This window comes from Ahaetulla prasina, chromosome 4 (assembly GCF_028640845.1).
Source record: "Ahaetulla prasina isolate Xishuangbanna chromosome 4, ASM2864084v1, whole genome shotgun sequence".
Classification (NCBI taxonomy): Eukaryota; Metazoa; Chordata; class Lepidosauria; order Squamata; family Colubridae; genus Ahaetulla; species Ahaetulla prasina.
Genome location: NC_080542.1, coordinates 128209510 through 128235103, shown reverse-complemented (window position 1 = coordinate 128235103; position 25594 = coordinate 128209510). Strand labels below are relative to the sequence as shown.

The 25594-nt window shown below is 41.2% G+C and overlaps 1 long non-coding RNA gene across 1 annotated transcript in view; it reads right to left on the bottom strand.

Moving 5' to 3' along the window:
* Positions 1 to 2267: 2267 nt before the first annotated feature.
* The window catches only part of LOC131198959 (uncharacterized), a 33818-nt gene continuing 10491 nt past the window's right edge, over positions 2268 to 25594 (bottom strand). Inside the window, exons 3-4 of the long non-coding RNA XR_009155220.1 lie at positions 17231 to 17459; positions 2268 to 3884 (exon numbers count right to left, since the gene is read on the bottom strand). This is a non-coding gene — a long non-coding RNA (uncharacterized LOC131198959). The remainder of the gene's footprint in view (positions 3885 to 17230; positions 17460 to 25594) is intronic.

The window sequence follows — 25594 nt, the reverse complement described above, 5'->3', positions numbered from 1 at the left end:
AAGAATCTTCTTTCACAACCTCGGATTCCCTGCTGGGAAAGTTTGAGCCATTTTCCACTCTTAAATAAAAGCCTCAAAGTTTGCCCCTAATTCATACCAGGTTTTCCATCTCAAATTCCCTTTCTGTTTCCTCCAAGACTTCTCCTCTCTATTGAGCCACACCCTTTCTTTTGAATTCCTCAATCCTCTGGCCCTGCTCCTTCCTAAGACACAGATATTTTATTGGATTCTTTTTATTTCTTAAATTTACTATTCCACTGTTGCCTTCTGGATCTCTGCTTACTTTCTTCCCTTCTTCTCCACCAACAGTATTCCTTTCCAGTGTTCTTCCATCAAGGTACGTGAATAAGCCATCAACTCAGTCATACAATGTGGGGCTCTACGTTGCTGTCCATTCATATGATTCATAACTCAGACATTCATGACATATCCATGGACTGGGATAGAAGTTTCCTGGTTTCTAGCAGCCACAGTGACCGATCTTGAGAAGGCAATCTAGCACTTCTTCTCTAGGTTCAAAATATTGCAGTATATAGAAACATTCATCTTTCCTTGAAGATTGATATGGGACCTGCCATTTAACATCTTTCATTAAGAAATTAATACTTTGTAGTTCGGGAGAAAAGTTTGTTAACTTATGGTAGCTGAAATTCAGAAGGAGTCTATTACAGTGGTGGAATTCAAATTTTTTTACTACCAGTTCTGTGGGTATGGCTTGGTGGGCATGGCATGGCTTGGCTTGGTGGGTGTGGCTTGGTGGATACTGTAAAATCTCTATTCCCTCCCCATTTCCTCCCGATCAGCTGGAACTCGGGAGGCAGAGAATAGATGGGGGCAGGGCCAGTCAGAGGTGGTATTTACCAGTTCTCTGAACTACTCAAAATTTCCACTACTGGTTCTCTAGAACTGGTCAGAACCTGCTCAATACCACCTCTGGTCTACTAGTATTTTTAAGACTCACTAATTTAATTTAAAATCATAAGCTTTTGTGAGCTGAAAGCTGACAAACTTGCACCTTTTAATACATTTTTTCCAGATAGAATAGAATAGAATTTTTTATTGGCCAGGTATGATTGGACACACAAGGAATTTGTCTTGGTGCATATGCTCTCAGTGTACATAAAAGAAAAGATACCTTCATCAAGGTACAACACTTACAATACTTAATGTCATGGGGTGCAAATTTAACACTTAATGATACAACACTTAATGATAGTCATAGGCTACAAATAAGCAATCAGGAAACAATATCAGTATAAATTGTAAGTTACAATTTATGTAATTGTAACTTACAATTGTACAAAGTTACATTCATAAGTGGAAGGAGATGGGTGATGGGAACGATGAGAAGATTAATAGTAGTGTAGATTTAGTAAATAGTTTGGCAGTGTTGAGGGAATTATTTGTTTAGCAGACTGATGATGTTTGGGGAAAAACTGTTCTTGTATCTAGTTGTATTAGTGTGCAGTGCTCTATAGTGTCGTTTTGAGGGTAGGAGTTGAAACAGTTTATGTCCAGGATGTGAGGGATCTGTAAATATTTTCACAGCCCTCTTTTTGATTCGTGCAATATACAGGTCCTCAAGGGAAGGCAGGTTGGTAGCAATTATTTTTTCTGCAGGTCTAATTATCCTCTGAAGTCTGTGTCTGTCTTGTTGGGTTGCAGAACCAAACTAGACAGTTATAGAGGTGCAGATGACAGACTCAATAATTCCTCTGTAGAACTGGACCCGCAGCTCCTTGGGCAGTTTGAGCTTTCTGAGTTGGTGCAGAAAGGATATTCTTCGTTGTGCTTTTTTGATGACGTTTTTGATGTTAGCTGTCCATTTTAGATCTTGCGATATGGTAGAGCCTAGAAATTTGAAGGTCTCTACTGTTGATACTGTGTTGTTTAGTATTGTGAGAGGTGGAAGTAGGGAAGGGTTTCTCCTAAAGTCTACCACCATTTCTATGATTTTGAGAGTATTCAATTCCAGATTGTTCCGGTCGCACCATGAGGCTAGTTGTTCAACCACCCGTCTGTATGCGGATTCATTATTGTCTTGAATGAGACCGGTCACTGTTGTGTCATCTGCAAACTTCAGTAGTTTAACAGATGGATTGTTAGAGATGCAGTCATTGGTATACAGAGAAGAGAAGTGGGGAGAGAACACAGCATTGAGGGGCCCCAGTGCTAATTGTACAGCTATCTGGTTGAATAGATTCTACCCGATTCCTCCTTGCTTCATATTGCTTTTTCTTAGAACAGTTGTGGTATTTTAGCTTCACTGGTTTAAATTTATTTTATGGTAATTGATAGGATTACATTTATAGGTTAGGGTGACTGTTTAGGTTTGTTTTTATAATGGTTCCTGTTAAAAAACATTTAAATACAAAAAATTGGTTTCTATTTTTCTGCTGGAAGCTGCCTTGGGAAGATATTTGTCTACAAGGAGATTTCAAATACATAAATAAAGATAAAGAAATTTCTCAGAATAATTTGTTTGGAATAACATTCCAGTCTCTCAAAGTTTTCAAGGTTAATTCTCACTGTTCTGATATAGCACTTTTGTTTTGACCACCCATGTCTGCAGTTATTCAATACTTCTGAATAAAACAAATGTTTGTTTTTGAAACAAGCCGCCTTGCAGAGGCAGTGCAAGGACAAAAATATTTCACAGAGCTTAATTTTATCTGGGGACATGGAAAAGCCCACACCAGACAGCATATATTTTTAAACTATTTGGTCAGAACAGCATTATGAACAGTCATTGGCAAGGATTGTTGACATTTTCTTCTTTTTCTTGATAATGACTTTCCCAGAAAAATTAAGAGAGATCAGAGAAATGTCAGCCATCTCTGGAAATGCATTGCTATTGTGTTTTCATTAAAAATTGGGCCATCTTTCACCTGACTTATTAGAGATAGGCTTATTAAGAACACCATCTTGTTCTTGTAGCTTCTTCTCTGTTTTTGGCCTTGCTAGGAATTTGGCTTTGGTTGTGAGCCAACATGAGTTAGAAGTGGGAAATGGAAGAACTTTTGCAGCTGTTCTTGAGTCAGAGAATGTTTTAATGTTTTAAATCAGCTAGTGAAAAGACATCTTCAAAAGAATAAAAACAAAAGAGAAAAAGAGAATCTCACAAGGGCTGGTTTATGAATTAAATAGGCTTGTTTACAAATCACGAAGTTTATTCAGAAATAATGTATTATTACAAAAGACACGTCAGTCCTGAGAAAACTGAAGCTGAGCAATCTCCATGGACTCCTGAACCTTATTTGGCCACACAAGCTGGCAAATTTCTTATGCAGCAATGGATCAGGGTTAAGGCAGGGTTTCCTGCCTTCAAATGGGAGAAAATAAACTATGGCTGCCTGGATTTCTGAAATAATTAGGAATAATTGCAAATAATTTCTGAATCATTAAGACAGGCAGACAGGATTTGCAAAGTAAAAGATCCATGGCAAGGCTGTGACTTTTTGGAACTTTTAGAAGGGATAGTTTAATTCAGTGGTCACCAACCGGTGATCCACAGACCATTGGTGGTCTGCAGGAAAATTTTGGTGGTCCGTGGAGAAATCTTCATATTTTTGCCAGTGCACCCTTGTGGAGGAGCTGCGGCGCAAGTGGGCCGAAGCAGCGATTGCGATAACTGGAAGCTATGGGAGCAAAGCACTACTTGCACTTGTGCAGCATCAGCATTCCGCCTCAGTATATTTGCCCAGCCGGTGGCACAAAGCAGCCCTCATCTCCTGCCTCTTGGGACTTGGAGCTGTAAATGGCAACTGGTCCGGGGAGCAGCTGGATTTTGCTCACTATTGCCGATGCCAGATTGGCCCCCTGCAACTCTCATCTCTCGAGGAGCACTCACTGAAGCAGCACGGGAAACTTCGGCCGGGCTCCGGCTGAAAGAATGAGAGAGTAAGAGTGGGAGAGAGAGAAAGGGGGGGAAGAGAGAAAGAGAGAGAAAGAGTGGGAGAGAGAGGGGAGGGGGGAGAAAGAGAGAAAGAGAGAGGAGGGACAGTGTCTGAAGGACCCCATCCAGTCACTGGGAGTCCAGGCGTTTCAGCAAGCCACGTTCTTGATTCGTATTAGTGGTCCACAGGATTAAAAATTATGAACTTGGTGGGCCCTGAGGTCCAAAAGGTTGGGGACCCCTGGTTTAATTATACAATCTACATCATTGACTGATAGAGAGCCGCAGTGGTACAGTGGTTAAATGCAGTACTGCAGGCTACTTCTGCTGATCACTGGCTGCCAGCAGTTCAACAGTTCAAATCTCACCAGGCTCAAGGCTGACTCGGACTTCCATCCTTCCGAGGTGGATAAAATGAGGACCCAGATTGTTGGGGGCAAGAGGCTGACTCTGTAAACTGCTTAGAGAGGGCTATAAAGCACTGTAAAGCGGTATATAAGTCTTAAGTGCAATTGCTATCATCCTATACTGGATGGTTGTAAGAAATTCCTCATTAGAAAGCCCCTGAAATCTTACTGCCTGGGTGGTTCAAATAATATGTGTGAAGCTGGTTAACATTTCATAGCCAAATCCATCTCATAGGATAGTGGGGGAAGGGCATGTAAAATGTGTGTCCTTGTTTTGTTGGGATTACAGACGAGTATAAATCACCTCTACTTCTAGATTATGGACTGTGTGACCAGTTGTCCCAATGAAATTCAAGGTGAAAAATCTATGAAATTGTTTTCTGCTTGTCCCTAATACACTGCCAAGACAAATTCTACCCATCTTTTTCGCTACACATCAGAAGTTACATTTTCTGTGTTGTGGCAGTTGAAACACTGGTGTTGGGGTTCAGCTAGTATGTTTCATTTCATTGTTGGCAAACATTTCTACACCAGATGATTATTAGATGCTGTGGCAGTGTCCCTCCTTCCTAAAAATTACTGATCATTGCCCTTCAGAACCATTTCTTTCTCTTCTTTTTTCAGGTTCACCAATAAAATAGCAAAAGGTTGAGTTTATTAAAAAAAAAGTTAACTTGTTTTAATGTACTTGTCTTTCAGTTGTTAAAAGCTTGTTGTTGAAACCCATTGAACAGTGTGGTGATCTAGTAATCTTGCCTCCTACTTGTAAGGTTGAGAGTTCAATGCTAGATAATGGCAGATGTTTCTATCTGAAGGCAAAAAGAAAAAAAATCTGCAAATTCCAAGGGCATCTGACCAAGGGCATACTCCATTCCATCTAGTTGCCCTGACTCTGTTCTAGATTAAGAGATTACAGGGTCATAAAAAGGGAGTTTAAACCATTAAAATATTCCCTCCCTTCCTCCCTCCCTCTTTCCCTCCTCTCTCTCCCTCCCTTCCTCTTCCTGAAAGGAAAGACCTATATTTTGATTTAATCAATTAAAATTGACCGGAGTTTTGCCATTCCAATTTTATCCCAAATAGTAGGAAAACATCTCTTTCTTTTTCTAGTTCAGGAGTGATGGTGAGTTGGTACCGGTTCGCCCTGGATCGGGCTAACTGGTAGCAGGGCAGGAAGCTCTGCCCACCCGCCTGGATGTCTCTATGCATGTGCAGTAGCATCGCACGTGTGCATGAGCGCATGTGCATCCACGAGCAAACCGGTAGAGGCCAAAATTGAAACCCACTACTGTTCAGGAGCCATGGTAAAAAAAAAAAAAAAGAAAACAGCAGAAAACATTAGAATAGAACAGAACAGAACAGAACAGAACAGAACAAAATAACAGAGTTGGAAGGGACTTTGGAGATCATCTAGTCCAGGGGTCTGCAAACTTGGCTCTTTTAAGACTTGTGGACTTCAACTTCCAAAGTTCCTCGTTGAAGTCCACAAGTCTTAAAAGAGCCAAATTTGCAGACCCCTGATCTAGTCCAACCCCCTGCTCAGGCAGGAAACCCTATACCATTTCAGACAAATGATTGTCCAATCTCTTCTTAAAAACTTCTAGTGTTGGAGAATTCACAACTTCTAGATGCAAGATATTCCACTGATTAAATATTCTAGTGGGTAAATTCCATCCAGACAGTCCATTAGATCATCACCATGGCCAAAGCAGAGAAAGGGATTGAAAAAGGTGGTTTATGCAAAATATGGAAAATCCCTATTATTTTTAACAATGTAGGCTAATCAATTATCTACCCACCTCTGATTACCATGCAGCCTCCATAGCGGTCAGTGATATCTGTTGTCCCAATCTGCAAATAGACTGTCCTATGTCCTCCCGCCATCCCATCTCAGACTCCTTGGGAAGTTCAGGACTTCTCAGGGCCTTTTCCCAGCACCACACAGAAATTCTGCTCCTGCTATACTTCCAAATCACATTTTGGAAGTCACATATGTGAGGTATCATCTATTAGCTGCCCACCCAAATGGGAGCCAGTGTGTCTGCTACTCTGGGATACCCTAGGTCCATGATGGCGAACCTATGGCACGCAAGCCGACACCTCATCTCATCTATGCTGCGCATGTGCATGCACCTCCCACCAGCCAGCTGGTCTTCGGACCTCTGCTGCGCATGCACAGGGGGTGGAGTGCATGTATGAGGGGTGCATCCAAGGGGAGATGTGCATGCGCAGGGGTGGGCACATGCAGGAGACCATACATGCATGCACAGGGGGACATGCGTGGGGCATGCATACATATACGGTGGGTGGGGTGCATGCGCAGGGCCATGTGCACATTGCATTTTGGGGGTTTCGGCATGCATGCACGCATTCATGCACACGTGCTTACACGCTTTGGGCACTCAGTCTGGAAAAGGTTAGCCATCACTGCCGTAAGTTCTTCATCCACTGACTTGGAGAACTTAGACAGAAGTAACATTGGTTGCAAGTTGCAGAAAAGTTTGCTTGTTCTCTGTACAGGAAGGAAGAGGTAAGAAAGCAGCAATAGGTCTCCATGTTAGGATGATCAAGGTGACATCTTGCTAAGGACTCCCACCCCCAATCATGCACCTGCCTCTACAACATGGTATTTATGCACCTTTGTCCCTCTCTGTGAAATTTATTTAGGACTTGTAGTATTTAGAGAGTGTCATGGATGTTAATTTAACTGAAATCCTTAGTAGTAAAGCTGGGAGAGCTAAAGGAAGAGTCACAATTTCATGGAGAGTACTTTAATTTTCCGGCTTATAAATGTTACTCATCATGTTCATGGTAGCTTAGTCATATATTTCTTCCAAACTTCCAAATTGTGCCATGGCTTTCTTGTACGTAAAAGAACCTCATTTCATATTATCCATTATATTTCTGTTTTATTCCTCCTCTAAGCAGCTCAGAACACACAGTCGTATGTATACACACACACACATACACATATGTATGTGTATACATACATACATACATACATACATATATATATGGGTCTTGGTATATTCGGGTCTTTTCCCGTGTAAGGTTGAGAGTATCTTGGTGACGTTTCAATGAGGTCTCACTCATCATCTTCAGGCTGGTGCTTACGGCTTCATTCTTGTGCGAGCAAAGCGTGGTCAGAGCTGCCGTCTCTCTATAAATACTGGTGGGGAGGTATGGAGTCTTGGCTTTGTTGCTGTAGCGGGTTGTTTGGCTGTGTGGTTGCATCTTGATTGGTAGGTGGAATGGGTGTTTGCAGGTTGCAAGATGCAATCACACAGCAATCACACAGCCAACCAACCCACTTACACAACAAAGCCAACACTCCCCACCAGTATTTATAAAGAGATGGCAGCCCCGACCATGCTTTGGTCGCACAAGCATGAAGCTGTAAGCACCAGCCTGAAGATGACGAGTGAGACCTCGTCGAAACGTCACCAAGATACTCTCAACCTTACACAGGAAAAGACCCGAGTATGCCAAGACTACATACCTACGTAGTATGAAAACCTACGAGAACATACATACATACATACATACATACATACATACATACATACATTCAAACAACAATCCTATTGCCTTTACATACATACATTACATACATACATACATTCAAACAACAATCCTATTGCCTTGACAGAGCAAGAAAAGGAAATGGCTAGAATAGTGTTTCCAGACCTTGACAATTTTCAGATGTATGGTCTCCAATTCCCAGAATTCCCCAGCAGGCCCTGCAACCTATATGAAAGCTGCCAAGCTGCCAGGGCTGAGAAATACTATGACAGAGTAAGATAAATTAGGTAATAAAAGATAGATTTTTAAATTAAGCTCATCGGTTCTCAAAGATTCTCAAAGCTTAGAATGTGAAACTGATTAATAGAGAGGAAATGAGGTGACACTTGCATTCTAAACATAGAACTATGAAACAATTCTTCCTGGTTCCATTTCTAGATGAAAAAATAAATTACAGAGCTGAATATCAACTACATAATATCTCTAGGAGAAGAAAACTGTGACCATTCTTCTATTTCTACTTTCTCATTATGATTCAGCAGTCACCCCACTGAATCATTTTAGTAATACTGCTGCCCATACGAATACAGTATATGAGAAATAGCAGCCTTTGATATCAGTTCTCAGATATTATTATTATTTGATGGTTGTAGTTTCTGTTTCTTTTTGAAAGTTTCTATTGAAAACTTTGGAAATATGGAAAAAGGTTGGTTGAAAGGCAACCAACACATTTGGTTTCAAAACTTTTTTTTTTTACAATTGATTAAATCTTTATTAAATTTTATAATAGAAAATACAAATGAAAATAAAGATAGGGAAAGGGAAAAGGATGAAAGGAAGGTTAAGAAGAAACTTTCAACTTTTCTAATCTTCAAGAAGTTTTAAAACTTTTGAGTAGATCACTATCTGTAAAACATGCAAGTAACCAGTTAAAATAATTAATTAAAAAACTGATTTTTTAAAATAGCATTTGGCCTTTCTCAGTCTTCTATATCAGGGGCGCTCAACCCCTGGTTCATGGATCGGTACTGGCGTGGCCTGTTGGGAACCTGATCGCGCAAACAGCGAGTGAGCACATGAAGCTCCATTTATGAGATTATGGGGTTTTGGGTATGCAAAGCCATCTTCTCCCTCTGCTGCCCACTTCTGGTCAACTGAGCTGGAAAGGTTGAGGGCTGTTGTTCTATATAATGAGCAAAATTTCCTACAGCTTGCATTCACCATGTTCATTGTGTTAACTATTGACAAGTAACCATTTCTTCTTTCTCTGTTTATAAATAAGAACAGTGGGTGATAATAAATAACTACAACAATGGAGTCAATACATTCCTTGTAGAAGTCTGTCTGTAGCTTTGCAGCAGAGCTGCAAGGAATAAAAAGCTCTCAAGCCAACTTCTGATGTCTTCAGGTAGATCTGAGAGTGGTGGATTAATTTGGCATGAGGCAGCATTCTGTGTTTCTAACTCACAGAATGACATCCATTTTTGAGGGGGGGGAAATTAAATAATAGCTTGAATTTGTCTGAATGGTATTCAAAAAACAAATTTCACTTTTTACATCAGAAGTGGGAAGTCTGCGCTGAGCAATCTAAATGATCATGCCCAATGCCAAGGAAGGATACTAGGAGATGAAATTCAGCAACATGTGGAAGAACATAAATTGTTCACTTTTGTTTTAACCTACTAGCATTTTATTAAGTTTTCTGGAATTTAGAGCATGTGTCACCTAACCTTCTATGGATTTCATTGTATGCAAAGGCTGGTGCCCCTTGATAAAGATTCATACTTGATTAACAATCTCAACCATTATAAATCAAAACACTTTTCTATAGGTTCCAGTCTGGCACTGTCCAGTGTATAGTATAGTATAGTATAGTATAGTATAGTATAGTATAGTATAGTATAGTATAGTATATGATATAAAGTATAAAGTATATAGTCGTGATGGCATGCCTAGCCATATCAGTGGGCATGCCAGCTCAGCTCTGGCGCGCATGCGCATGCCAGCCAGATGATATTCGGGCCTTCAAGGCCCATCAGAAGTAGGAAAACAGGCTGTTTCCTGCCTCTTGGAGGGCCTGTGGTGGGTGGGGAAGGCCCCTTTTTCTTTCTCACCTGGCTCCAGATCCTCTCTATGCATCTAAGGAGGGTGAAAACAGCCTTCCCCAGCCTTCCCCAGGCCCTCTAGAGGCCCAAAATGGCCCGTTTCCCAACTTCTGATTTGACATGAAGTGATGTTTTTTGCTGTCCCCAGCCTCCAGAAACTCCTAGAGAGGCTCTAGAGGCTGGGGACAGCAAAAAAGTCACTTCCTGTCCAACGGGCTGTTTTGGGCTTCCGGAGGGCCTCTAAGGGGGTGGGGAAGGCTGTTTTCACCTTCTCCAAATGTATAGAGAGGATCTGGAGCCAGGTGAGAAACTAAAATGGGTCTACCAGGCCATCATGTGTTGGAGCGGGGGTGGGGGTGGGGTTGCGCGCACATGTGCAGGGTGGGGCACATATTATTATAGGTGTGGGCAGATGCGCAGACTTTCTCCCCCCCTTGTGGCACGCAATGGAAAAAAGGTTAGCCATCACTGGTATATAGTATATAGTATATAGTATATAGTATATAGTATATATGTTTTCTGAGGTTTTCGCGGGTATTTGTATGTAGGTCTTTGGTTATTCGGGTTTTCTCCCGCGTAAATACTATGTAGTACGTATATACTCCTGCGTATATACTATGTAGTACGTAGTACACAGTGTACAGTACACAGTACACAGTACATAGTACAGTACAACCGTGATAAAGAGTTGATAAAGAGTTGATTTAGATCAAATCAAAAGCTTATCCAGTCCAGTATTATGCGTCATATGGTAGCTAATCAGGTGAATCTGTGAATCTCATATCTGGACGTGAAGGTACCAGCCAGTTTACATTGTGCTTCCTAACAATTAATATTTAATCACACAGCTGTTCTTTCTAAGTGATAACCATTAACCCAATCTTTTAGGAATCTGTCTGGTCCATATCATCAATATTGATCATGGCAATATAATTGAACTATAATGTTAAATAAATACAATAAATATTTTCTTTATTGGTCCTTAGTCTTCCCTTCTTTTTGTTTCTATGTTTTCAATGTTATTTTTTATTTAATTGCAGGCCTTCTGCTCAAAACTGAACTCACCAAAAATCATCCCTCATAGAGACTGATTTCTTATTTTGAATCATGGCCATTTTCATTCAGAAAACTTTGGCATAGTTCTGACATTACTCAGTTGTCTATTTAAGAGAATTAAGCACATGTTTTCTTTTCTGGCAATATTTATGAAATGATGTCATTAGTGCCACTTCTATGTAAAATTAATCAAATACAAAGTTTGTCTTTTATGCAAATAGGACTTCACATAAAAAAGGCTCATTGCCCATTTGGTGTGAAATTTGCCTTGTCTATGGTATCTTGTTTCTATCTGCTATTTAAAAAAAAAATCTGTCTGTTATCTTGTTTTTGTTACTCTTGTTTATTCAGAATTAATCATAAAGGGTAGAACTTTCCCAAGAACCAGGCCGCGGCTGGAGCTTTGGACCATGTCGTGCCTTTGCAGCCTCTGACCCGGCGCAGGTCTCAACCAGCTCCTTGGTTCTCTGAGGAGCTGAGGGAGATGAAACGCTGGAGAAGACGCCTAGAGAGTGCCTGGAGATCCAGCCGTTCAGAGGCTGACCGGACACTAGTTAGGTCCTATAGTAGGACCTACCTAGTGGCATTGAGGGAAGTGAAGTGTTCTTACGTTTCCTCCCTCATTGCGTCGGCAGATAACTGCCCGGCTGCCCTGTTTCGGGTTACCCGCTCTCTCCTTCAACAGGAGGGGTGGGAGGACCCATTACAAGGGCATGCCGAGGAGTTTAACGGTTATCTATACGATAAAATCGTTCAGCTTCGGGATGGATTGGATCAAAATTGGGTAGATCCAGGCGAGAGTTTCGAGACTCGTCTTGTTGAGACCGTTTGGGATAGTTTTGACTCTGTGACTCCTGAGGACATGGACAGGTTACTGGGAAGGTTGAATGCCACCACATGTTTACTGGACCCGTGCCCCTCCTGGTTGGTGCTGGCCACGCAGGAGGTGACACGAGGCTGGCTCCGGGGGATTACAAATGCTTCTTTGTGGGAGGGGGTCTTTCCCGCTGCCTTGAAAGAGGCGGTAGTGAGACCTCTCCTCAAGAAGCCTTCCCTGGACCCAGCTGTTTTAGGAAATTACCGTCCAGTCTCCAACCTTCGTTTTACGGCGAAGGTTGTAGAGAGTGCGGTGGCACGTCAATTACCCCAGTACCTGGATGAAACCGTCTATCTAGACCCATTCCAGTCCGGCTTCTGGCCCGGATACAGTACGGAGACGGCTTTAGTCGCGTTGGTGGATGATCTCTGGAGGGCCAGGGATAAGGGTTACTCCTCTGTCCTGGTCCTATTAGACCTCTCAGCGGCTTTCGATACCATCGACCATGGTATCCTGCTGCGCCGGTTGGAGGGTTTGGGAGTGGGAGGCACCGTTTATCGGTGGTTCTCCTCCTACCTCTCTGACCGGATGCAGACGGCATTGACAGGGGGGCAGAGATCGACCCGAGGTGCCTCATGTGTGGGGTGCCGCAGGGATCGATTCTCTCGCCTCTCCTGTTCAATATCTATATGAAGCCACTGGGCGAGATCATCAGTGGTTTTGGGGTGAGATACCAACTGTACACTGATGATACGCAGCTGTACTTTTCCACCCCAGGCCACCCCAATGAAGCTATCGAAGTACTGTCCCGGTGTCTGGAAGCCATACAGGTCTGGATGGGGAGGAACAGGCTCAAACTTAATCCCTCCAAGACGGAGTGGCTGTGGATGCCAGCACCCTGGTACAGTCAGCTGCAGCCGCGGCTGACTGTTGGGGGCGAGTCATTGGCCCCGATGAAAAGGGTGCGCAACTTGGGCGTTCTCCTGGATGGGCGGTTGTCTTTCAAAGACCATTTGACGACTGTCTCCAGGAGAGCTTTTTATTAGGTTCACCTGATTCGCCAGTTGCGCCCCTTCCTGGACCGGGATGCCCTATGCACGGTCACTCATGCTCTTGTGACCTCTCGCTTGGACTATTGCAATGCTCTCTCCATGGGGCTTCCCTTGAAGAGCACCCAGAGACTCCAGTTAGTCCAGAATGCAGCTGCGCGGGTGATAGAGGGAGCGGTTCGGAGCTCCCATGTAACACCCATCCTGCGCAGACTGCACTGGCTCCCTGTTGTCTTCCGGGTGCACTTCAAGGTATTGGTGACTACCTTCAAAGTGCTCCATGGCTTAGGACCAGGATTTTTACGGGACCGTCTACTGCCATCTTCTATCTCCCAGCGACCGGTGTGTTCTCACAGAGAGGGACTCCTTAGGGTGCCATCAGCGAAGCAATGAAGACTGGTGGCCCCCAGGGGGAGGGCCTTTTCTGTGGGGGCTCCTACTCTATGGAACGAACTTCCCCCTGGACTTCGTCAACTATCCCACCTTCGGACCTTTCGCCGCGAACTTAAAACCTATTTATTCCATCTAGCTGGACTGGCTTGATGTTAAATTTTTAATTTGCTTTTATGGGTTTTAAATTTTGTAAATTTTATAGGGTGTTATTGTATTTTAAATTTTGGCCAATTGAATAAGTTTTTAACTCTGTGACTCCTGAGGACATGGACAGGTTACTGGGAAGGTTGAATGCCACCACATGTTTACTGGACCCGTGCCCCTCCTGGTTGGTGCTGGCCACGCAGGAGGTGACACGAGGCTGGCTCCGGGGGATTACAAATGCTTCTTTATGGGAGGAGGTCTTTCCCGCTGCCTTGAAAGAGGCGGTAGTGAGACCTCTCCTCAAGAAGCCTTCCCTGGACCCAGCTGTTTTAGGAAATTACCGTCCAGTCTCCAACCCTCGTTTCTGGCGAAGGTTGTAGAGAGTGCGGTGGCACGTCAATTACCCCAGTACCTGGATGAAACCGTCTATCTAGACCCATTCCAGTCCGGCTTCTGGTCCGGATACAGTACGGAGATGGCTTTAGTCGCGTTGGTGGATGATCTCTGGAGGGCCAGGGATAAGGGTTACTCCTCTGTCCTGGTCCTATTAGACCTCTCAGCGGCTTTCGATACCATCGACCATGGTATCCTGCTGCGCCGGTTGGAGGGTTTGGGAGTGGGAGGCACCGTTTATCGGTGGTTCTCCTCCTACCTCTCTGACCGGATGCAGACGGCGTTGACAGGGGGGCAGAGATCGACCCTGAGGTGCCTCATGTGTGGGGTGCCGCAGGGATTGATTATCTCGCCTCTCCTGTTCAACATCTATATGAAACCGCTGGGTGAAATCATCAGTGGTTTTAGGGTGAGATACCAACTGTACACTGATGATACGCAGCTGTACTTTTCCACCCCAGGCCACCCCAACGAAGCTATCGAAGTACTGTCCCAGTGTCTGAAAGCCGTACAGGTCTGGATGGGGAGGAACAGGCTCAATCTTAATCCCTCCAAGACGGAGTGGCTGTGGATGCCGGCACCCCAGTACAGTCAGCTGCAGCTGCGGCTGACTGTTGGGGGCGAGTCATTGGCCCCGATGGAAAGGGTGCGCAACTTGGGCGTTCTCCTGGATGGGCGGTTATCTTTCGAAGACCATTTGACGACTGTCTCCAGGAGAGCTTTTTATCAGGCTCACCTGATTCGCCAGTTGCGCCCCTTCCTGGACCGGGATGCCCTATGCACGGTCACTCATGCTCTTGTGACCTCTCACTTGGATTATTGCAATGCTCTCTACATGGGGCTCCCCTTGAAGAGCACCCGGAGACTCCAGTTAGTCCAGAATGCAGCTGCGCGGGTGATAGAGGGAGCAGTTCGGAGCTCCCATGTAACACCCATCCTGCGCAGACTGCACTGGCTCCCTGTTGTCTTCCGGGTGCGCTTCAAGGTATTGGTGACTACCTTCAAAGTGCTCCATGGCTTAGGACCAGGATATTTACGGGACCGTCTACTGCCATCTTCTATCTCCCAGCGACCGGTGTGTTCTCACAGAGAGGGACTCCTTAGGGTGCCATCAGCCAAGCAATGAAGACTGGTGGCCCCCAGGGGGAGGGCCTTTTCTGTGGGGGCTCCTACCCTATGGAACGAACTTCCCCCTGGACTTCGTCAACTATCCCACCTTCGGACCTTTCGCCGCGAACTTAAAACCTATTTATTCCATCTAGCTGGACTGGCTTGATGTTAAATTTTTAATTTGCTTTTATGGGTTTTAAATTTTGTAAATTTTATAGGGTGTTATTGTATTTTAAATTTTGGCCAATTGAATAAGTTTTTTAAGGAGTTGTTCTTAATATTTTATGTGCTGTTCTTTTTGTATTTTATTCTGGCTGTGCACTGCCCTGAGTCCTTCCGGAGAAGGGCGGTATACAAATTAAAATATTATTATCATTATTATTATTATTAACTTGTCATCCAGATTGGAAATCCACAATAAGTTTCCTTGAAAAGAATCAGGACACCATTTGTTCCTCTGATCTCAACCCACATTGATAATAAACAACACCAGTTCGATTGGAAAGGAACAAAAATCATTCAACATGCTGATACCCGCCACAGAGGTGAATTTATTGAAGCCTGGTATTCTACCAAAGAATCAACAAGCATATTGATCTAGATTCAATATATTAATATATAAGAAACTAGACCATTCGAACAACCAATCAACAAGAGAACCAATCAGCTGCTCAGAATTTAAATGTAGCTCCAAATGAACAACCAACCAAGCGACTAACTGATCACACCGACACACAAGACATTTAAAAATTTTGCTGATGGTGTTACCCAGTCTGGTAATTAAATGTTCAGAGACTAAATTGAAACAAGTTTGGAGAGCAAATCACTGCCAAAAACCATTTGTTTGTATCTGGTAGGAGTGAAAGACTGAATGTCAAATCCTCCTCCCCCCGCCCCCCACCAGCCGAGCTAAATGAAGCATCTTTAGCAACATGGGGACATCTCCTTTACCGTGCTGTTCTACCCTACTGCAATGTATGAATGATAACAATACCACGGCAATGTTGCTAAAGCCCACTGTTGGCGTATTTTCCCTCTGACTCTCGACTTCTTTTCCAATTAGGTGACAAATAGGTGAGGAAAAGTCTCAGCAACATGGATCTGACCTCTCCTCACATAATCAAATATTAGAGAGAGCTAAAATTTATTCCTTTGCATTGATGAATTTTGCTCCTGGAAAAATTCAATATTTCCCAAACTTGTAGCCTTATTCCCTGTTTTCATGGCTCTGAGCCCGTTTTCTGCACAGATTTCCATAACATGTGAAACTGATATAACAATAGCAATAGCACTTAGACTTATATACCATCTTACAGTGCTTTATAACCCTCTCTAAGCAGTTTACAAAGTCAGCATATTTCCTTCAACAGTTTGGGTCCTCATTTTACCCACCTTGGAAGGATGATAGGCTGAGTCAACCTTGAGCCTGGCGAGATTTGAACTGCCTGATTGCAGGCAGTCGGCAGTCAGCGGAAGTAGCCTGCAGTACTGCACTCTAACCACTGCACCACCATGGCTCATAATATAAGATATAAGACTTAAAGCATTTCTAAGTTTGGTCCAAGCTCTATATACATCTCAGGCAATTTTCCTTCAGGAGAGCTGCCTGTGTATTGTAGAATAATACAGCAATTCTAAAGCCACCCTAAGTTCTCTCTACAGACTCATGACAGGTATAATGTTCATTTATTTGGGAATTCCATCAGAGAATTCAGTCTTATAAACTTCAATATACATTGCTCCCATCCCGACCCTCGCTCCCCCCAAAAAAGAGTTCACAATTACATAAAATTTGCATAAATATGTTTAGTAAAACATGTAGCATATTTTAATCATGAAATATTTCACCTTTATTGGGAGCATAATGTCTTTGTCTGCCTTCTTAATGTACAGGCCAGTTATAAACTGTGAATCAGAATCATACCGTCTGAGGTGAATGTAATTAAGAAAATATTAGGATGAGCAGAAATGGATAGACTAATGCTTACTATTAAGGATAAAGTAGAAACTGAATATTTTTTGATATGGGACATATTTTATCAATGGCTAGACAATAGAAACAGAACTTAGAAAGGAGGAGATATAAAAGGAGGAAATACTAAAGTGGAGAGTTGTTAAAGAAGATGATGTTTAGCATTATCGTTATTATATTATCATATTATTATATTATCAATATTACAGTGATGAATACCACAACAAATACATATATCATGATTGTTTGAAAATAATTGTACCCAGACCACTGTTTGATGAAAATTGAATGTTATATAAACAAAACAAATAAAACATTAAAAAAAAAAGAATCAGACCTCTAAAAATAAGATAAAGAATCACATTACCTCTTTTCCTCTAGTCCTTTCACTTTTAAACAGGATAGAGTGGCTTCTTCTTCTTCTTCTTCTTCCTGTGCCATATCCATCATCAGATATTGGTGATCATGTTGGCAATCCTATTTTTGTTACCAGCCGCAGGAAAAAGTGCTGCTGAGTTTTGTCCAAACCAGTCCCTTAGGTTTTGAAGCCGTGATGTTCTTCTTCTGCCTGGACATAGTTTGCCTTCAATCTTTTCCTGGAGGATTAAATTAAGGATGCTGTATTTTTCTGGGTGTTGCATCACATGTCCAAAATATTCTAACTTTCGCTTTTTAACGGCTTTGATGATTTCCCTTGGCTTTCCCAGGCGGTTTATCACCTCATTTGTGATTTTGTTAACCCAGCTTATATGTAACAGCCAGAATGTCTAGCTGTTCTAATAAAGGATAATGTCAAAGAAACAAAAATGCCACTTGATATCATCTCATACAGAGGACATGACCAGGTTTTCCTGGTCTGGCTTCTTCTGCCTGATTTGTAATTATTCTGAAGATTTTAACATTCAAGGACTGTGGATGCCAAGGACTGAATGTTTGATCTTGTGAATTCAAAGTGTAATCTTTGCCACTGGGGCTGAACATATAACATTTAGCTCTTCCAGCCCTCTGCAAGTATCCCAGCTTTCAAAATAATATTCTGTGTCACTTCTATTATTCTTAAGAGGCAGGCAAGTAATCTGACCTCTAGGTGCCCTTTTGACGATGTGAACTTCCAGTTTTTATAAATGCCAATAATAAGGGGGTATGAGACTTGTACGCAAGTAGGACACTTCTGCATTGAGGCTTTGTTAAGCTAGGTAATAACAGCAGGAATTTCACCCATTACTATTGTGACCAGAAGTAGATTTCTTTTATTCCTAAAGTAATGCTTTCACTTCATATTTTGAACAAAAAATCTCAAGCATCTCTCCACTTGTGAAATTGCTTGGCCTATTTGTGGCCAAGTCAGCAGAAAGCCATCCAGTTTGCAGCAAGAGCCAAGGATCTGGCAAGGAGGAGAGGGGGATCTTATTTTAAAAGCTTATTATAACTTTATGGAAATATCTAATTAGGGGATAGCAGTACACTGTATGTTCTCTGAATAATGGGCATGCTTTTAAAATTATTATTTCAAGGAGTGAAGCCCATGCAAATGTCCTATCTTACGAGGGTCAATTTTCATATTTTATGTATGATTTTGACAGCTTTCTTTTGACAGCCTTCCACAAGTATAAGATTTCACCTGATGAAATTACAAGGAGGATCAAGAACTCATTCTCCATAGAATCTTAATCCAGCTCTGTGCTAATTTTTTCCAGCAAATTTCCCCTTGAAGATTTTCATGGATAATAGCTGATGTTTTAGCTGTTGTATCTCTGACAAAACAATATGATTTCAGTTTAAAAAGTTTTGAATGGTAATGCATAGCAGTGGTGACTTTTACTAGTTAAAAACAACTACACAGCCCTTCTAAACTGACAGGACAAGCTACTATATAAAAATAAGCAACCAACCCCACACTCCTTCTCACTGATGATATTACCCAGTTGGATAATGAAAAGTCTGCAAGCAAACAATCAAACTCAGAGAACACAAAGACTTCCAGTATGCCTTCCATTTATTTTTCTGATCTACAGATATTTCCCTGGCCCATAAACTTATCAAGGGGCTTGATAGTTTCAGCGTTTGAGTTTTGTAATCTCATCTTCGGTCATCTAATCACTAAGCCATTTGGCATCAGCAAAATAGTACCATTAACATTTTATAGATGTTATTATTTCTGCCCCCAAAGTCTCTCCTCTCCTTTTTTACTTTACAACTTCAAGCTACCTCTATAATTTCCAAACCTTCAGACGACATTTGGGGAAATAACACTATTCCCCAGAAGTGGAACATTTATAACTCTAGAACAGCTTTGGGATGAACAAAGTTGTACAATGTGCAACAGATGTGATCAAGATAAATAGCTGTCTGAGATGTTTAATTTTTATTCATAGCAAGCCAATATAACTTGTGATCCACAAAGCCTATTCAGAATTAAGGAGAATGTGACCTACGTGCTCCTGACTTTTATTAAAACAAAACAGTTTTAGTTTAGTTTGTGCTGTGATAAGTAATAGATTCAGTACTTAGCATTGCTTGGGAACAGGGGCATTCAATCATACAGTTGCAGCCACCATCTTGACTTTTTTCCACCCACCCTTATGGGCTCCCCTGCTTGGATAAATGGCTAAACTTTCCTTTTTGTATTTCTGGAGAACTAAACAGAACTAAAACAGTAGACAGTACTAAATGAACCAACTGTATGATACTGAATAAGGCAGTTTCTTATATTCACAGCTGTGCATTCTTCTCCATACAATCAAGGTTTCTATAAGTCCATTTGGCAAAGAACTGAAAATTAATGCCTTAGATCCTGTAATAAGATTATATCTCTTTCTCCTTTAGACATCTTATAACAAGTAAAATCTGTAACAATTTAAATATTTTTGCTTTCATTCTCCTCTTTATCTCCTGAAATCCCCATGACAAAATTCAGCCTCTGCTCCCAAATCAAATTTAAACTGGTCATTTCTTAAGCTCAGAGTAGAGTAGAGTAGTTAAGCTCTAAGGATAATACAGGATATAGTAGAGTAAAGGACAGTGGTTCTCACCCCATGGTCATCACAGGAGGTCCAAAGGCTTGAAGAAATATTATTATTTAAATCTTGAGTTAGGTCTTTGGGGTATGTGGCCACAGAAAAGTATTTAAAGTCCATGGTAAAGAAAAGATTGAGAACCACTGGTTTAGGGTATATTGGAGTCGCGTACTGAAGCTCTAAAGATAGAGTAGGACAGGGCAGGGCAGGGCAGGGGACAGGGCAGGATGGTAGATTATCATACATTACAGTATGATATATCCTACTATAGGTAATCCTTGAGCCTGCCAATTACAGTTTTAAGTTGTGATGGTTGTAAAGTAGAGAACCCACATGACTGATCCAGATTTGTGAACCCTTTATCGTAGCAGTCATTAAGCAAATGTTACTGTTGTAAAATGAACCCACTGTTTGTTATGGGGTGTTTTTGCTGAAAACCAGAAGGTAAGTTTTTGACAAAAGCACCGTAAATTGCAGGAGACTGCAAACAGTTGTAAATACGGGCTGTTTGCTGAGTGCCCAAAATATGTTAATGTGACCATGGGAGGACAGCTATTGTAGCTTTAGAAATGGGTCATAGGTTGCCCTGGGGACCTCTGCGTAAATTCGAACAGTCATTAAGCAACCAGTCATAAGTCAAGGACTACCTATATGTAAGATTTAGTATGGTTGTAAGCCAGCAGGAGCATCTGTGATCACATGATTGAAGCCCCTCCCCCCCTTTTAAATGTTCATCTTGATTATGTACCACACATTAAAAAGGGAGAGGACCTAGTTTGCCTATGGTCATGATCCCCATCTTATTTTCTTTTACAACCCCTCCCCGGATATCTTGTATCATAATGTAAAAGTCCAAAAATTCACAACTAAATGCTAACAGATACGAACCACTTCATAAACATATGGCACAGCATAGGAGAACAAACCCATCAGGGCAAGTTTCAGCAGTCCACCTGAATTTGAAAGACAAAGGCCACTCTTTTGAAGACAGCAAAGTCCACAAATTTGGACAGAGAGGACCTCTGGTTTGAAAGAGGGGCCAAAAAGGCCATCTATGTCAAAATTGAACAGCCCTCAAAAGAGGGGGAGGGATATGATATTATCTGTCTTCAGTCTACAACACAGTCCTTTCAACAGTTCCAAGAAGGCTCCCCATCCATTTGCACTACTCAGGTGACCCTGAGGACAGAGATAAACATCTAGGTGGCCTTAATGACTCGCTAAAAGAATGCAAATGATCAGCTGTCTGCAAGGAATAGAAATTCTTCCATTCCCCACCATCCAGTCAGAGCTGAAGAAGCTTCTTGGGTGAGAAGCCAAACGTCTTTGAAGAAAAACCAGAAAGTCCACTTGCTTCTTGAAAAACCACCTTTGGGACAACCATGACCTGGATGACTGACAATCTCCATAGACATTTAACAGATAAAGCTTTTCTAAGGAACAGAAGATGTTCATATTTAATTGGCAAAGGTGATGATTCAAAACTGTCAATTCTCATATTGGTGAAAGCACTAGCACAGAACACAGTTACCTTTCTGGATGGGTCTGTGTGTTTGTGTGCCAAAAGGAATAGTATTCTCTTTTGACCTGAATTTCCAAGCAGTTTAATAGATGGAAGGCTCTTAGATCTGGAGGCTGGGCTGTGCAGATAGGGTAGTGAAATGAAACAAAGCATAACCATCTCAGTATCTCTCAGCTGCCAGGAGCATGTTCATTCCCGATCTGGGATGTCATACCTCCCTTTCAATAACCTGGAAGGCAAGGTATTTAATGTAGCCAAGAGGTCTATGTATTTCATTTATTAAATTTATTAAATTTATATGCCATCTATCTTGCTATTTGGGGCAATTCTGGATGGCTTTAGAAAATAATAAAAGCCATTAGAAATATGAAAACATTAAAATTATAAAATGTGCATCACCTTTCATCAGTAAATGGAATGATATCTTGAAGGGTCCTAGGATATCAACTTTGTTGAGGCAAAATACAAAGAAAGACTTTTGCAAATAAATAACATTACAATGTTTCAGTTCCATGTTTGATCCAGGAACTGGAAAGAGTGGAGAAAAAAACAAGGCTATGGATGGTAACAGCAGAGTGGGTTGCCAGGAAGGGGGAGGAAAAGGAAAGGAAAGAAAAGGGGAAAAAAGGAAGAGAAGGGAAGGGAAGGGAAAGAAAAGGAAAGGAAGAGAAAAGAAAGAAAAGGGAGGGAAGGGAACGGAAGGGAAGGAAAAGAAAAGGGAAGAAAGAGAAAGGGAAGAAAAGGAAGGAAAGGGAAGGGAAAGGGAAAGGAAAAGGGAAAGGGAAAGGGAAGGGAAAGGAAAGGAAAACACTGATGAGGAGCAGGTAGGTTGGTCAGATATACTAATCCAAGTACAGTGGCAATAAGATGCTAGAAACATTAATGAACAGGCTGGTCCACAGATCATGAAGAGGTGAGGTGAAGTGAGATGAGGTGTATCAGCTTTGACCTACTTGCCATTCTTGATTTTTGTCTTGATTAAAATGTCCTGCATTTTGATTTGACTGTATTGTGACCAATCCAGAATCAATCTAGAACAGTCTGGCCAAATTTCCAAGCTACAATGTATTTATTTCATGCATGAAACAAAACATGTTTAGCAGCTCATGTGCACCTAATTTAAATGTTAAAGTTAGTTTCAATCGCTTAATGAAATGGTCTAATGAAAAAGTTAAAGTATCCTTAAACTTGATCATCCAAGAAGAATTTTTGCCAAACAATAGTCCTATATCAAAAGATATCCAGTACCCTTACTTGTAATTCAATACTTGTTATGGACCATATTTTGAAAAGGTAGCAGTTGAATTTCTTTTATGTGTTTGCTGACTAGGTAAGAGTTGCTGACAATCAGAATTACGTTTTCTGGGTGTTAACAAATACTTGAAAATATTCCTACTTAGAACACTGAACATAACACTGCTTGAACCATGGACACAGATCAAACATGCAAATACATTTAATAACTGTATATCTAATGGTAAATAGAAACATCCAAATTTAGATTGTTTTTGTTATAAAAACTCCAGGAATAAGATTTACATATTTGAATTCTATCTTTTATTTTTCTGTTTAGAACTGCTTTTCTCTTAAACAAAAAGCAAAGATGGCTTTAAAAAAAATGAAAAGAATATAAAATTTCCTCATCACATTCATTTTTAACAGATATTCTGAAGTGATGTCATCATCAGTAAATATTTTCCCCAGGATTTCATTTTAATAAGAAAATTGCTGTGGCAATTACCTCATTTCAATGCTTCACATTGCTATACAATCTTCATTGGGAATTCATAATGCCTATTTAATTACATTAGTTGAAAATGGTACAAACAATTAAAAATTTCATTTCTATACAACATTTTCAGCTATGTTAATTATGTGGGAGAAAGGAAAGGTAAATAAGAATTTAAAACTAGAGAAGAATGATGTTGAGAAAAGAACAGTATAAAATACATTAAGATCCTGGCACTTTAAAAAATGGACTTACTCAAAATATTAAGCACGGAGATTTGCTGTCCTGTAAAGCTGATTTTTTTAAAATAATGTGCTTATGGAATTCATTTCACAACATATAGTGATGCATATTAACTTGGAGTGCTGCAAATGGATATGGATAAATTTGTGCAGGACAATTGTTCAAAGGTTACTGGTCTTTAAGATTTGGTGTTTTTTCTGGTTGTGGGTACATGCAGATTAGCAGGAAGACGTAAAATGATTCAGATGGCGGGCACGCTGTGGGATGAAATAGAATGACCCAACAGGAAGATCTAGCAAAACCAAGAAATGCTATAAAATGACAGAGTTTTGTCTTAGGTAAATAATATTCCAGACGTCATCTAATTAGCCATTGTGAGAACTCATTCTTGACTAGAATGGATCTTGGCCTAATGCAATGGAACTATTCCTTTTCTTCTTCTTCTTCTTCTAAATTCTACCCTAGGATTCTTTGTATGTATTTTACTCGGAAACATGGCTTTGCTCAATTCAGTTTTTGCTGGCTTAGGTAGAATAAAGTTAAGATGCATTCATACAAAGTGCTTACCTTGGTATACAAAATTATTCCCGCTTTCTAAGATTAACTGATAAACTTGAACTATAAACCTTACATGGAATCAAAATCAAGTGAAGTAGGTTTGTACCACAGAGTAAACCACAAAAAACCTAAGCAAAGTTAAGTGTTCTGTCCCCCCAACCACAATAAATTAGAAATGCAAACTGACTAGATGTGCCAGCAATTTATTCTTGCCAAGTCCTCTTATCTAGCAGAGCGACTGCAGTCCGAGCTGGAACAATCCCAAAATTCAGAAGGAAACGAAACAGAATCCAGGAGCCAAAGTACAGCCAACATTTTTAACAGTCAATTGTTTGTTCGTCACAAGAACTATAGGGCAGCCCCTCCTGCTTTTATAGCCTGTGGGGTGTGGCTCCGTGACTCAGCACTCTCTAGGCCTGCCCCACCCTTTCTTTTGATGTTGCCGTCTCTCCTGTCTGCGATACCAAGGGTCCAGCCATGATTGATTGTCAGCAGCTGGGTCTTGATGCGTGGCCTGAGAGTTAGAAGATGCAGGAGACAGAGGCCTCTTCATCTCCTCGACCTGGCCTGCCTCTGGGACTCGGAGCGGAGCCAGAGAAGGAGGCCCCGCAGAGGGAAGCCCTGTCGGCTCTTCCCCCTCATGCTCTGAATCACTCTCAGCCAGGAGGCCAGGTTCGGGGGTGGGGGGAAGACACAACATTAAGATTGTTAGTAAGACTTATTTAAGCAAATTGTGTGAATACAGTCAAACAACAACTTATGCCAATATGTCTCCATCACACGGTGAACTGAGCAACCTGAGCCATGGCAGATTTCTGTCATAGGTGCTCAAAGGGAGATGTCAAGAAAAGTAAGAATGGTACCTTTTCAAGCCATAACTCTTTTTACATGCCTTGCCCTTATGACACACTTTAAAAAGGAGTAGAATTTCAACCATTTTTGTCAAGCTCCAAAATCCAAGAAAGACACATTGAGATTCTTCTAGGCAGTTTTCTTAATTTTTCATCTCCTATAGACAGAAATCTTGCCAAACTACTTGCACCATAAAACTCTGGGAACTAGTAGGGATGAGCTGTCTTCATCCTCTTTCTCCCACTCAAAATATTTAAACTGCATGTCTCTTGCTGCTCTGGAATGCATTCCCTCCTTCCTAGGAATCTGGACAATGTTCTATCAGAATTAGTTTCATGCAGAACTGCCTTTTTAAAAATAGCTAGCCAAGATACCTTGAGTTTCAGGATCATATTTGCTGCAAACTTTAACTATCTCATACTAAGAGGGGGGGGGAGCTGTTTCTGGAGCTAAAGAAATTTTTAAATGGATTTATGTCTTGTTATAGGAACAAGCATATTTAGCTGTATTTTTAAGAAATAAACCACTGTAACACCAATTGCAACAATCTTGTTTGATAAACTTAAGGTTACAGCAAGAATCTCAGATGTTTGCCAACTATTCTTTAATAATGTTAGTGGCCTTATTATATTTTAAAGTACAGAAAAATCCTTATTCTCCTAAGAACCTTCTTTGTTTAAAATATTATTTTAGAGTTCTTTAATTTAAAGACAGTTTTCTGTCAACACTCCCATGGGACAGTTGCTGGCTCTTTTCAATATTGTTTTCCAAAGAGGGAATAAAGAGGCTGTTGGTGTTTGGTGTGTGTAT